Source organism: Cervus elaphus, chromosome 24 (genome assembly GCF_910594005.1).
Source record: "Cervus elaphus chromosome 24, mCerEla1.1, whole genome shotgun sequence".
Taxonomy (NCBI): Eukaryota; Metazoa; Chordata; class Mammalia; order Artiodactyla; family Cervidae; genus Cervus; species Cervus elaphus.
The window spans coordinates 63,824,111-63,839,362 of record NC_057838.1 but is presented as its reverse complement, the minus strand read 5'-3'; the positions used below and the strand labels follow the sequence as shown (position 1 = coordinate 63,839,362).

The 15,252-nt window shown below is 45.9% G+C and overlaps 1 protein-coding gene across 2 annotated transcripts in view; it reads right to left on the bottom strand.

Moving 5' to 3' along the window:
* LRRC2 (leucine rich repeat containing 2) overlaps positions 1 to 7,817 on the bottom strand; it is a 36,603-nt gene extending 28,786 nt beyond the window's left edge. Inside the window, exon 1 of one of the 2 annotated variants that reach the window (XM_043885546.1) lies at positions 7,675 to 7,817. The gene's annotated coding sequence lies outside the window, so the exon portion shown is untranslated. The remainder of the gene's footprint in view (positions 1 to 7,674) is intronic. The other variant, XM_043885547.1, reaches the window with a different exon arrangement.
* Between the last annotated feature and the right edge of the window lie 7,435 nt (positions 7,818 to 15,252).

Sequence of the window (15,252 nt, the reverse complement as noted above, 5' to 3'; positions counted from 1 at the left end):
GAAGGATGCACTCTGAGCTGAGAGGCAATAACGTGATAGCTCACACAGCAGGTGATCAGTTTGGTTGGGTTCAGACCTCAATTCCAACCTGCCCCCTGAGGTTGTGATTCGCACAACAGATCCGTCTTGACTTGGCAGCACTTTTCAGCTGCTCCACGGGTGCCACCTAGTGGCCACCTGGGACGGTGTGATGGTCCATCCTGGTGGTTGGTTCTAACAGACATGGACAAGCTGTTCAGGGTCAGATCCGAAGAGGTGCAGCTGGGGGATGAGGCCAGGAGCTCATAAGCAACCTTTCGGAGTTGTTCTCCAGAGCCCCTCCCTCTTGGTGATCTCTCTGGTCCTTCCAGATTCCTGGGGCTCACTTTTCAGTCCTCTGGTCAGAGACCTGAGACTTTAGCTACCCTGCTTTACTGTGCATGTCCTACAACTGTGCTGATTCAAGCATCAGGAGGACAGTGAGAGGGAAAACTCAATGAGAGTTTCCTCCACCCTCTGGGGACCACAGTTTCTCCGATCAGAAAAGAAGGACCCTCTCTCTCATAGTCTGGGTGACTGACGTCCTCCACTGCCCATCTTCTCCCCAGCGCCCTTCACAGCTCCTGTTACACAATCCTGTGTAGGCTGAGGCGTGAGAGAGCGGAGAAAAGAAAAAGAAAAAAGACAGGGATTTCCCCCCAGTCTCTGAGCCCCATTCTCACTCCTGGAGCAAAATTAAATACTTTGTCTTCAATTCTGGGTTTCAGGCTGCCTTGAGTCAGGCTGGGGAATACTTGAGGGGAAAAAATGGGGAAGAGACCACAGGTTCTGTGCTACTTTGAATTCTGGTGTCCTTCCCTTCTTCTCTTGAAACTGTTTACTTTTCAGGGGCTTCATATTGCTGTTCTGAGCAGTATGTCCAGGTTTTAAAGCTGCATTTAGTGGGAGAGATGGGTTAAGTGTGTTTGCTCCATCTTGGGCTTCCCTGCTGACTCAGACAGTAAAGACTCTGCCTGTTCCATCTTACTCCAAACCAGAAATCTCTACATTTAATTTTCCTGTCACCACTTTGCTTACTCTGTTACCTTTAGCTCAGGAGCACTTTTTTCTTTTTTTAAAGCCACACATTGTGACCTGTGGGATCTTAGTTCCCCAACCAGGGATTGAACCCACATCTTCTGCAGTGAAAGCACAGAATCATAACCACTAGACCACTAGGGAATTCCCCTAAACTGCAGAAGTCTTAAGGCTTCGACTTATGACTTTAAAAAGTTTTGACTTTTGACTTTAAAAGTTTTCATAAGGGAATGCCAAGCATCAGCCTGAAAACAAGAGATTAAAGACTATAGCCAGTAATGGAGAATACTTGTTAAAAAAGAAAGAATCAGGCAGCCTAGTTTCTTTGAGGAAATCTCTGCACATAATCCAAGTCTACACATAAAAGCAAACCAAAAAGCCAAAATAAAGTGAACTGCTTCTGAGTGGTGTAGACAGCCAGTCATCCAAGAATAACTAAAGCTGGAAGACTTGCTTGCCATCCAGGGTGTGTGTTCTAGATCAGCCAGTCATGGCTCTGATTCTTTTGTGGTATTTCTTTAATTTTCTTAGGTCAGTAAATCCACAAAAAGTAACCAGATCTGTACATTAATTTCTATGCATTTAGAGATATGTAATTAAAGTCCCTGTATTACAGAGATTGCCTCTTCTCGATGCCTTTGTGTTCTATTTTTAAATAGTTGTAAACCTGGTGGCTCGGACAGGAAAGAATCTGCCTGCAATGCGGGAGACCCAGATTTCATCCCTAGGTTAGGAAGATCCCTTGGAGAAGAGAATGGCCAACCCACTCCATTACTCTTGTCTGGAGAATTCCACGAACAGAGGAGCTTGGTGGGCTACAGTTCATGTGGTCACAAAGAGTTGGATACAACTGAGCAACTAAGGCTTTTCACTAAACCAGCATTAGTCTCGGTATTTTGGTGGGAAAGAATCTATCCTGATTGTCATCTAACCACGTTCATTATTTTCATTTTCTGCAAAGCAGAAAAAGAGGCACCATCCTTCAACTAAGGGGATTCTGAATGTGCCAGGATTTACGTCAAAGTATTGCCTGTCAGATGTTCTGCTTACAAATGTGCGTAGTGAAAACTAGAGACTCTAAGAACAGTAAGTGGTGACTGTATGCTGGGGATCTACACTGTAACAAGCAGAGATCCTGGGAAGCGGAGAAACACCAGCTCCTGAGTCCCAGGTCCAGCCCAGTTGCTGGCACCCTGTGCAGGACAGGGGCCCCTAGACAACTGAACAGGTTTGACCTTAACCCAGGAGGTCATAGCCCCACGGGTGGGGCTGAGACTGGGAAAGTGGTTTTACGACAAGAGCCCATGAGTCATTCTATCCAGGGATAAAAAGCCATTTGGAGACAGGGCGGGGATGGGGGAGCCAGAGAGGAGACAGATTCAAGGACGGACGCAGCCTGGGGGGAATGAGAGTCCCCTGGCAAATTCACAAAGCTAATCTCCTTTTTTGTACCATGACCTCCATTCAGTCCACTCTTTCAGGTAATTACACAAAATGCAATTTTCTAAGCATTAACTTTCTGCAGAGCTATAGAAATATCACCAAAGTATACTATACCAAAGGCTTCCCAGGTGGCGCAGTGGTAAAGAATCCACTATTCCTAGGTCGGGAATATCCCCTGGAGAAGGAAATGGTAACCTACTCCAGTATTCTTGCCTGGAGAATCCCATGGACAGAGGAGCCTGGCGGGCTACAGTCCATGGGGTTGCAAAGAGTCGGACACAACTGAGCAACTAAACAACAGCAATACTACACTGTAGCAGAAGAGAAAAATTAACTTCTTCAGGGTCCAGTCTGCAAACCCTGGACGCAAAGAAAACATTAACCTCTCAGAGAAAACACTACAACCAAGGAGACTCTCCTGAGGCAGCATAAGAAGGCAGAGCTTTAGGCTGGGCCCACAATGAACTTCACAGCAAGGACTCACGGTTCCAAGAGGACTCTCACGCCAGTTCTCTGCTGGAGATCTGGCTTCACAACGTGAGCACAGAATCATGAGAACAAGTCTCCCTAGATTTGGCCATGGTGTCTACAACCATGGAGCACCTTCCAGATAAGAAAATACTTGGGACTGTGAGAGGGGAGGGACCCACTGTGTCCCTCACTACAACAGAAAAGGACACAGGTACAAAGCGTGGTCAGGTTCACTCCCCTCCAGTGTTTCGGGCCCTGAGTGACAATGTCAACCTTCAGAGATGCTCAAAGGTTGGATTCACAGTGGAAACAAATTTTTTTTTTCCTGGAAAAACCATTTGCTTTACTGCAAGATCAGCAAACTTTTAGTAAAGGGCAAGACAGTAAATATTTTATGAAAGTACTTTTATAACAAAAAAGAAAATGCCTGGCCTCCCTGCTTGTCTGGCGTGGGCCTGCCCAAGCAATGAGCTCGCATCTATGCTTCTGCCCAGTTGCTGCCCACATTCTCAGGACCAGAGTGAGCGACAGACCCAAGAGGAAAAGGCTTGGCAGGCCACGAGCATGGGGCAGGAGAAGGGGGACCTGCTATAGTCAGCTTCGCTCTCTGCCCCAGTGATGCCTGTGTGTCCTCCCCTCCCACTCATCTCAAGCCGGACAGTGGGCTGAAAGCCGGTGACACGCTAACTCACCAACCCTCAAGCAGAGATTCGACTGCTTGGGGCCTGGCATTTGCCCGCAGTAGAGTCTCAAATATGTGAATGGCAACCAGCGTGGGCCCTGGGCAGCACTGAGATACAGCTGGCCAGGTAGACAGGCGCTGAGGGCCTAGGGGGAATGGGAACAGAGGGTGTTACTCCGGTTTGGCCTCCACAGCTCACGTTGCCCTGGCAGTGCCCCTGTGCCCCGCCTGTGGGTGATCATTTGCCAACCCCAGCCTTTGTGAACAATAAGAGAGAGCAGCTTTCATTCCCCCAGGCTGCTGACTGAGCGGCACCTGCTCCCCTGCTCCTGAATCTGCCTCCTCTCTGCTCCCCGAACGGCTCTGGTTTTCCCGGGCACAAAGTTCTGGTGGATGTGAGCGCTCTAAATTACACGCACAAATGCGTCGACTTTCTTCTTTTTAAAAAGCTAGAGCTTAATTCCTCTCTCCTTGACCTTGGGCTGGACTTATGGACTCACTTCTAATGACTATCATGTGGTAAAAGTGATGGTGTGTGACTTCTGAGATGGGTTATCACCCTCTCTCTCAGTTCACTCACTCGGGGGAAAGCCAGCCACCATGCCCTGAGGGCGCTCAAGGACCTATGGAGAAATTTTGCGTGAGAAATTTCGTGAGAGAAACTGAGGACTCCTGCCAATAGCCACGTGAGTGGAAGCTGTCTTGGCAGCAAATCCTCAAGCCCCCGTCAAGCCTTCAGATGACTGTAGCCCTGGCCAAAATCTGGACTTCATGAGAGACCCTGAGCCAGAACCATTCAGCTAAGGCACTCCTGGCTTTGGACCCTTCAAAAGTATGGGAGAACAAACGTTTACCCTTTTAAATGTTGGGATTATTTTTATGCAGCAATAAAAAAATGGTAAAATAGTAAAAAGGAGGCACTTATAAAAATTAGTCTTAGTTTATAGTGGGATCTGGTGTCTATGCTTCCTTGACATACCCACTTCTCACACATATCTCAAAAGAAACACAATTCCCTCCAAACTTACTCATCTAGAATCTATCCATCCCCGGCTGCCTTAATTCCCCAGCTCGACAATGACTTCATATTTATCTGGAGGTCATTTCTTTATGCTTTCTGTTTCCTCACCCTGATCACCTACTGTGAAGACACGCACACACACACACAAACACACACACTCATTCACACACCAATCTATCCTGTGGGTCTTAGAGGGCATGCGTTTCTCACCACATCTGGCCCCAGTTGTGCAAAAGCCTCACAGCTGGTCTCCTGACTTCCTACTCACCCGCGTCCAATCCATTTGCTACACAGTGGTGAGCATCACCATCTGAGGAGAACCCGACCATGCTGCCACCTGGCCCAAGTCCTCCAGAGACTTCCCTTTGGGCTGAGAGAGAGATCCCAGCTCCTCACAGGGCCCAATAAGACCCTGGCGTGACCTCCCCTCAGCCATACCCCCCACTCGCGCCCACTGCTTTCCTCCTCAGAGCCTGTCCACTCCTCCACCGGCTTCGTCCCCCCTCAGACTGCACAGGCGGCTCCCTCTGCCTAGACATTTCCCCGTCCAAACAATTCCCCCACCCCTACACCCTGAATCAGCTTCTGCTGTTCTTCCGTTGGCGCGGCCTCCCGGCCTCTTTGTCTAAGGTAGAGCCCCCTGCGATTCTGTCTTTCAGACTGTTCCTTACTTACTAAACAGCATATCATACAAGTTGAATCATCTGACCATTTGTTCAATTATACTTTATCTGCCCATGGACGGACAGAAACACGGTTTACTGACAGGAGCAGCCACCCGAGGGGCTGCAGACTGGGGCTCAGAGCCTGACCCTTCAAGTCAGCCCCTGACGCTAAGTCACACAGTCACAGACACAGGAGCTAGAGGGGGCTACAAGCGCCAGGCTCCTGCTTCTGAACCTCGACACAGAAACCCCACATATGCAGCCTGTTTACTTGGAGTGTACTTCTGCTCACTGACTCCCAGGAACCCTAAATAACTGACATTTAGGGACACTCATTAAATGCAGAAAGATGGATGTCCTTGCCTCTGAGCTCTCAACCTGGAGGGATGAACAGATGTTTAAAGGGATACATTTCAGAGCGGCGTGTGGAATTGACAGCAGAGACTGAAGGAGCTGCTGTGGGAGCCAGAAGGGGACGGACGCCCTCAAGTGTGTTTGGGAGGAGGGTGGATAGTCCCACAGGGACTGTGAGAGAGCGGGAAGAACTGTTCTTCTGGGATTAGTTGAATGGTTTTCCGTGCTCCCTCCCCAAGTCAGGTATATCAGAACCACTTTATAGAATCGTCCGCTATCCCGAGCCAGAACTCTAGTTTCCACTTAGAGTCATATGCCAGGGTTCCACGTGGGAGGGGAGACTTACGGGTCATCCAGTCTTCTCAATCTTGGTCAAATGACAGACTGGGCTAGAAGGGGGCAGGGCTTACATCTCAGAGAATTTAAAGTGGGGAGGGCCTGGGGGAGTCTGGGAGGAGACTTAACGAACTCCACAATTCAGATGCCAAACCAATCTTGATGCTGCCTCTGTGAGGCAGGGAAGGGGGAGAGTAGCAAACAGGGGAGGAGGGAGAAGGTGTCAGGGGTCACCTGGACCAGACACAGGGAGAGAGGGCTGGCTTTCCTCCTCCCCACCTGCTCCTCAGAGCCCCCAGGGGCGCTCATTCCCTTGGACTAACCAGCTCCAGGCCTTCCATAGTGTTCTTCCGGGTGTATTCTCCGTGTGCAGAAAACGCCTCTCATCAGCCTTGCTGGATCCAAGGGAATGACTATAACCAACAGGAACTTCCAGTGACACCAAGGTATAGTGGGAGAATACTATGGCAGACTAGGGTCTTTAGTGGCTCACAAATTCTTTCCCACCCTCACATAAGGCCTGGACCCCCAGAATTGGCACACAGAGTGAGTTTTCTGATAGAAACAGTGGGGGAAATAGTGGCTAAATCTTCAAGTGAGGTCGGTCACAACAGCCACACTATTTCAGCCAAATTCTAAATTAAGTCACGTTTCATGTTCCTTGATCAGAGTTCCCCCGGGGACACCCATTATTTTATGGTAATTTTTTAGGCTAGAAAAATCTGGCCACGGGAGACAGAGGCTCCAGACAGAGGACAGTCTCAGAGTCAGCCTGCAGGGCTGGAGTCTTGCATCCTGAGTCAGATACCTAACCTCTCTGAACCCCAGTGTTCTCATGCGGACATGCTGTAATAGCAGCACTGAGCTTATAGGATTAGTGGGTGGATCACGAGTGATCATTTGTGTCAAGTGCTTAAGACAGTACCTGGCACCTAGTAAAGCTCAAAAAGCTGTCAGTTATTTAAACAAAAGAAGAAATTAATACAGACATTGTTCCCAATTAAACATAAGGTAAGCACAAGAGATATAATACACGAGCATCTGGGGATTTTTCTCTATCAGCCATGGTAACAGAAGGTTCCTAGGGAGAATACCCAGCCTCTGAGTTAACAGAGAGGATCTGGTCATTAGAAGAACCACCAGCACAATGGAATAACTAGACAATTCTCTGGGTTTCCAGTCACTTTCCCACCCTCACCCCCAGGCTCTCCTGCAGGTCAGACTTCCCCCATCACTTGATCATCCCCTCCCCGGCACTTAAGAAGCACAAACAAAGATGATTTATCTCCCCTGGACAGCACTTTGGACCAGAAGGTTTTGAGTTCACCCTTGGGTACAAGGGTGACGCTGGGAGTAACTCACTAAGCAGGAGCTGGAATGTGTGGGAACAGGTGCCAGCAGACCCGCAGCTTGGACAGGGCGGCCCACAGCCTCTCCTTCAATTCCAGGCCCTGCCTTAAAACGCAGATAGATGCGGAATCTTGCCTGCATCCACGTTCAAGCCTTGGCACAGCAGGGACAGAGATAAACAAGGTGGCACTGCCCCCCCCACCTCCGCAGGTGCCACACACCCCCTCCCTCGCTTTCCCCACAGTTACCCCCAGTTTCAGGAGCTGCCGCGCACTGACCCCCCCACGCCCACCTACCCGCGATCACGCTGCGAACCTGAACCCCCTCTGAGCGGAATCCGAGCCTGCCTGTTTACACCGCGGCCGCCACACGCTGCGGCCGGAAACGCTCCGACCAGGGGAGCCTGCCCGCCTGTGCGCTAACGGGCTATATTTGTAAGCTGATAATATGATCTGTAGGACATGTGCTGATAAACTATCTATCTATTCTGTGTGACTCAGCCCTGCATGAGACAAAACAGACTCGAGAGGGGAGGGTTTGGCACAGGGCGGACGACCAGCCGGCCAATCTGAGCCCTATAACCCGGGATTATCTGCACCTCCCTGCAGTGGGCTGTGCCTTTTGACATTGGAAATCCTGAAGCGTGTTAAATAGAACAGGCCAGAGAAGGCCAAGGGTGCCACGTTCTTAGCCCGCTAAACTAGGAACCAAACAAAAAGCAGGATAAGAAAGCCATATGACCAAGGAAATGTAAGGGCTGTTCCCCCCACCCCCCGCACTGTATTTGAAGCAACAGATGTCCAAAATCTTGGTTTCATGTTACATTTTTTTCTTAATTTAATTAAGAAATTAATTTCCTAAAACATATGTGAGTTTAGGTTCTCTCTAGAGATTTTACTAATTTGGTAAATATGTTTTCCTGATATTCAACATTGGGATGATGTGATAATCACTTAATAAGCAGTAATCATGTCCAACACAACCCTTCATGACAACAGTTCCTCATACACTTCACCCTAAAACAGCAAAAACACCTTTTGTCTAATAGGTACATAATAACTCTAATTAGAAAATAGTTTGATTTCTGAGGGATTATTTTCTATATGGAACATTTTCTATTTATTGGCATTTTAATTAAGCTACCATTTTAAATGGTATACTAAGTTTACATTGACATAGTCACTCAGTTGTGCCTGAGCTCAACGCCCTGGCTTCAGGAAGGCTGCACTAGGTATTGAATCCAAGTGATCTACTGATTATTAAGCCAGTTTTTAAAAATTATTTTGTCCAACTCCAACTTTCTAATTGTTTTCTGCAGATCTGATTTACCTTTTCTATCATTACCGAAAGTGGAAACTACAATCATAAAACTAACTGAAAGAAATCTCTCATACATACTTATTTTCTTCCAGAGGGATTCATCCATTAATTTACCAAATATTTATTAAGTGCCTACTATGGTCCTAGAAATATGCTTGGTATTAAGGATTTGGTAGTGAATTAAACAGGATCTTGCCCTTTGGAATGTCACAGTTTGTTGGAAGAGTGTCCTCTAAACAAACATTTAAATATCCATCGGTAAACTGTGGTTAATGCAATGAATCAAAAAAGCTGAGTGTTATGAAAAAGAATAATGAAATAATCACTGATGATCTAATCTCTCATATCGGTCAGATTTCTTAGTTTGTAAAGTTTCTGGGAGACACAGCAAAAAGATGGCCACGTGCATGCCAAGAAGAGAGGACTCAGAAGAAACCAAACCTCGTAATACCTTGATCTTGGACTTCTAGTCTCCAAAGCTGTGAGAAAATAAATTTCTGTTGTTTAAGACCCTTGGTCTGTGGTATTATGGCAGTGCTAGGTAATATAATAAGTAAATTTCTTAAGAGCATTGGATACAAGATCAATATAAAAATTAGTGCCGCAAAAATGGAAGGTAAAGATACCATTCACTTTAACATTAAAAGAATAAATATTTAGGAATGATCCAACAAAACTCTATAATATCTCTATATAGAAATTATTAATACAAAATTTTTTAAAGAAATTAAACAGCACCTAAACAGATCTTCATAGACTGGAAGACTCAATATGACACAGATAGTAATTCTAAAGGATCAATGTGCTTTTATCAAAATCCTGGCAAAAATTTTTAGAAATTTAGAAAATGTTCTAAAAATTATGTGGAAATGTAAAAGGTCAAGAGTAGTTGCTATAAGCTTAAATATGGAAGGGAAATAACTTACTATGCTGAATATCAAGGACTTTTTAATTATAAAGTATAAAGCTACAGTATTAAAGACAGAATGAGATTGGTATAAGAAGAGAGAATAAGGCATTAGAAAAGAAAAAACGCTTCACACAAACACACGAACAACTGACTGCTAATGAAATGACATGATAGATCAGTATTATAGGAATGATCTTTTCAATTAGTGGTGCTGAATCTTTGTATAGATTTAATGCAATGGAATACTATACAGCAATTGAATATAAACAAGCTTCTACAAACAATATGGATTACTCTCATCAAAGAAGAGCAGAAAGAAGCAGAAATGCATGCACACTGATGGATATAAAAAGGTCAAAACCATGGAAACCCAACCTTTGGGATTAGAAATTTAAACAGTAAAAGCTCTGATGAAGACGGAGTGAGGGGTGGCTGTGAAAAAGCAGGAAGTAGACTTTTGGGGTTCTAGTAATACTCTTCTTCTTGACCTGGGTTGTGGTTCCATGGTTCTGACTTTGGAATAATTCGCTAACCTGTAACGCTAATTACCTGTAGACTTTTATCAATGTAAAACATACTTCAGTAAAAAAATTTTACCTGTTCATCTTATATTGCTGTACCAAATTCTCACAAATTCAGTGGCTTAATAGAATATCATTTATTCACAGTTCCCGTACATCAGATATCTATCCTAGATCAACTGAGTTTCCAGAGTGGGGAGCACCTCAAAGTGCCCAGGGTCATTTGCATACAGGAAATCTTCTCCCTGGAGCACTTTAACCCATCTCTGATACAGCCTGGGTTTTACACTTTGGCCTCCCTCCGTCCCTCCACTTGCATTTCATCCATTTCAAAACCATTAAGAGCTGTGAAGAATGCCTGAATGCAATCCGATACAAAATCCACTTAAGAAGCACTTTAAAATGAGATCCTCCAGGTCTTATGAAACCAAGTGGGACCCCAGCTCACCTTCCCAAGTCCCTTCAAAGAGTCTGTCTGCCCATCTATCTGTCTGTCTGTCCGGGGCCACTGACCTTGACCTGGTCAGGGGCCATCAGGAAATGATGGCTCCTTCCCCATCAGCAGGTTTTTGATAACACTAAAACGGTACTTGGAATACATTATTGGGCTCATCTTTTCTGGGGGAAGTGAGAAAGGAACTGTAGTCCAATCTAGGAGATCTCTGTCTCCTCTAGTATGCTCAGCAGAGTAAATATTTGATTAATTTGACTGAAAGGAGGAAAATTTTGGTGAGAATTCTAAACCATAGCCATGTTAAGAAGTCTAAATCAGAATCCCCCCTACCCTAACATGGTTTCCCGGTAACTGCATCAAGACTATTTCGTCTTGTACATTGTGACCTCTCTTGAATAAGTTGCCCAGAATTCAGCACTGCTTAGAGTATGTAAGATTCACTTCTTTTTTCCTTCACTGTTGCGGTCAGGGAGTTATTTTTTGTTGTATTTCCTAGCTCAGGCTAGGGGGCGCAAGTTGTTTTCCTTTGGAGCTTTTCAAAGACCTAGTCCACGCCCACCCCACCTTCTCATCTAGAAAGTAAGGCTGAAAGGTAATGTGTCAGCCACAGATGCGGCAGACAGAATAAGATTGAGCCACAAGGAAACCAGCACAGACAGACACTGCTCTAGAGGTTGGGGAAGGGAGATTTCCAGAAGTCCAGGTTTCTGGATCTCCTGGTGTGGGGGATAAGGCATAAGGAGAGGGGGCTGGTGAAAGACAAGAAAACTGGTAGTTAACAACAGGGTTGACAAAATGAGGGAAACTCCAGTTCAAATGTGCTCTCAGAACCACCTGCCAGTTCACAGGAAAAGAAATACAAGCATCCAGTAAACATAACAATGCAAACCCAAACAACAATGAGATACTATTTTCACAAACAGAATCAACAAAAATTAAGATGCTTGTTGTGGGACTTCCCTGGTGATCCAGTGCTTAAGATACTTTGCTTCCACCGTAGGGGGTACAGTTTCAATCCTCAGTCAGGAAACTAAGGTCCTAGTGGCGCTAGTAGTAAAGAACTTGCTTGCCAGTGCAGGAGATGTAAGAGACCTGGGTTCAATCTTGGGGTCGGGAAGATCCCCTGGAAGAGGGCATGGCAACCCACTCCAATATTCTTGCCTGGAGAATCCCATGGACAGAGGAACCTGGTAGGCTATGGTCCATTGGGCCACAAAGATTCAGACACAACTGAAGTGACTTAGCATGCATGCACAAGATGCTTGTTGCAGCCAGCTGATAAGGACCTGGGGGATGTGTGTGGAAGGGAGGAGAATGGAGACAGAGGAAATCAGCACAACCTTCTTGGAAAATAAATTTGGAAATGTCCTCCCTTTAACTAAACAATTCCAGCGCTAGAAGCTTACTGGCTAGATATATTTCCCAAAAATCACCAGGATATACATTCAAGGGAGCTCACTGTAAATGTAGAAACACACCAAGTGTTTCTTGATAAGATAGTTTATGTCTATATAGAAATTGTATGATATATCCTCCACCCTGCACACGTGCACGCACACACACACACACACACAGAGTCTCCTCCTAAGGCCTTCTCTGTCCCTCTTACCCAATTTCTATAACAGTATAGCATTAAACTGGCTCGTTTGAACAGTCTTCCCTTCTGAGACTGCAGAGTATTGAGAGCAAGAATCTATTCTTCTAAACCCCACAAATCTGTCTGTGCAAATACAGAAGGGGTTTCCAGTGACTATTTGCTAAGTTACCTGGTGAAAAGAGAAAGCCATTTACTTGTTGGTGAACGGGTAAGGGCTCCACTTCTGCCAACGTGTCAGTTGGGTTTTATCAGAAGCCGTTGGGTGCTGAGCTTGGCAGCATCCACATTCCTCAGCTGAAGTTCCCTAGCCTGGCTCGCTGTTCTTCTAGCCTGAGGAGACAATGACCGAGCCGATACACAACTGTCCCTAGGAGTCCTATGAAAAAAGTAGCCTTTGACCTTAAACCTCATCACCGTGCTGCAGAAATGGCTATTCTTCTTATTAACTATTTAGTTGAGGTTTAATTCTAAATGGTCGCAACCACTGAAACGCTGAATTGGCTTTTTAAAGCTAAAAACTTATCCTACCTCCAAAGGTGTTTTCTTCCTTGATATTGAGACAGACATTGGAAATCTCTGTTGGGATTACTTATTATTTTTTTTTGCTTCGACTATTCTTGGTTGGTTGGTTGGTTTTAAGTCAAATTCTTACTTGTGTATTTTAAACACACACACAACTCTCTTTTGCCCCGGGTTTTAATACAAGACAACTCAGAGTGTTGTTGAACCCAGGTTCACATGCCCAATACACGTTTAGGTTTGTTTGGCCTCTTTGTGCACTGGCACAGTAACTTGGGTTGGATGACAAAAGGGTGGTACTGAACCATCCTGAGACCAAGACCATCTGTCAGCGCCCTCCATAAGAGAGAATGTGGGCTGCCAGTGACTGGGAACCCCCTATTCCAGGGTCTCCTACACCAGACCCTCCATGGGTCTCTAACACGGTAATTACTGGCCAGAGGCTGGGTTCAGTTCAGTTCAGTCACTCAGTTGTGTCCGAATCTTTGCAATCCCATGGACTGCAGCACACCAGGCCTCCCTGTCCATCACCAACTCCCAAAGTTTACCCAAACTCATGTCCATTGAGTCGGTGATGCCATCCAACCATTTCATCCTCTGTCGTCCCCTTCTTCTCCTGCCCTCAATCTTTCCCAGCATTGGGGTCTTTTCAAATGAGTCAGTTCTTCGCATCAGGTGGCCAAAGTATTGGAGTTTCAGCTTCAACATCAGTCCTTCCAAAGAACACTCAGGACTAATCTCCTTTAGGATGGACTGGTTTGATCTCCTTGAAGTCCAAGGGACTCTCAAGAGTCTTCTCCAACCCCGCAGTTCAAAAGCATCAATTCTTTGGCGCTCAGCTTTCTTTATAGTCCAACTTTCACATCCATACATGACTACTGGAAAAACCATAGCCTTGACTAGATGGACCTTTGTTGGCAAAGTAATGTCTGCTTTTTAATATGCTGTCTAGGTTGGTCATAACTTTCCTTCCAAGGAGTAAGCGTCTTTTAATTTCATGGCTGCAATCACCATCTGCAGTGATTTTGGAGCCCCCAAAAATAAAGTCTGACACTGTTTCCACTGTTTCTCCATCTATTTGCCATGAAGTGATGGGACCAGATGCCATGATCTTAGTTTTCTGAATGTCGAGCTTTAAGCCAACTTTTTCACTCTCCTCTTTTACTTTCATCAAGAGGCTCTTAGTTCTTCTTGGCCTCTGTCAATTTCAGCAGTGACCGAGCAGAGGTGTCCAGTGACTGTCTCAGAGATGTCAATCAACTCCCCACCCAGAGACAGCAACACAACTACAATCATGACTGTCCTTTCTCCCCGACTGAGTGGTGGGTCACCTCTCATCACTGTGTCCCCAGAGCCCAGCCTTTGACCAGCAACACAGTAGCCTTGTTAAATACTTGAATGAACAGCCTGTGGGTCCCCAGCCCAATAGCAAATATCTAGCCACTCAGACACTTCAGCCCTCCCCTCCCCTCATCCTCTTCCTATCTTAAAACTTAGCCCAGATTCTGTCTATTGCATACACTAGACTTTCTCTGCCCTCTGTCCCTGTGGGGAACACAGATCTCTTCAATGAGCTCCAGCCTTTGGGTACGCAGAGATCCTGTGTGGGCTGCAGGCTGAATTCACACCAGTCATGCAAACGTCACCAGACTCAGGGCCTTGATTCCCTCCTGAAAACGAGGAGGTGATTTCCAGGGGTTCTAATCCAAGTTCTAAAAGTTCCACAAGAGCCCCTTTAAACAAGGAAGTGTCAGTGCAGGGGTGGTGTCCCTCTTCCAGTTCTGCCACGGACTTGCCCAGCCTCCATGGAAAAGACCTGTAAGTTCACAGATGGGAGTTCTTTGTTTCATCCATAAAGTGAGACTAACGTTGTCAATGCTGTTATCTGCTTAGTACATCGGATAGTTGAAGGCTGCGAAACACAAGGTGTCCTAAGAATGTACTGTTCCTTCTTTAAGCCTCAGTGCAGCTCCTGGGTTAGTTGATTAACCTTCTCTTCTGCACTGCCCTCCCCACATCCAGCTTCTGGAGCTTCAGGCCAAGTTCCTCATTCCGTCTGAATGTCAAAGTGACACCTGAAGCTTTTTAACAAGTTGGAAGGCCACACGGGGAGCTGATGCACAGCAGGAATTAGTCAGCCACTGTGGAGTAACTACCAGCTTTAAGTAAACAGGCTGCATCCCATTCCACCATTGCTCTGATGGGGACCTGCCTTCCAATAAAAATCATTTAAAATTCAATTCCCCCAAGAACTAAAATGCTGATGTAGAAGCAAATAAATGCTCTTCTTTAGCACCTGTGGACCTGTCACATTCACACAGGTGGACAGGAATGCTGAAAGAGTCTCCAATGCTGCAATTCGTTCTACCACGGGAAGCGGGCAGAGCACAGTCCTTAAAGAATGACACAGCCGTTGACAAAAACTGGAGATGACAGAAACTGGCTAGAGCAGACCAGGCCCAAGATGGTGGAAGATCTGATTTCTGGTAGCCTCATTATGAGCTCATTGTAATATATTAGCTTATGCTAAATGACACATCCAGTGGCACCATG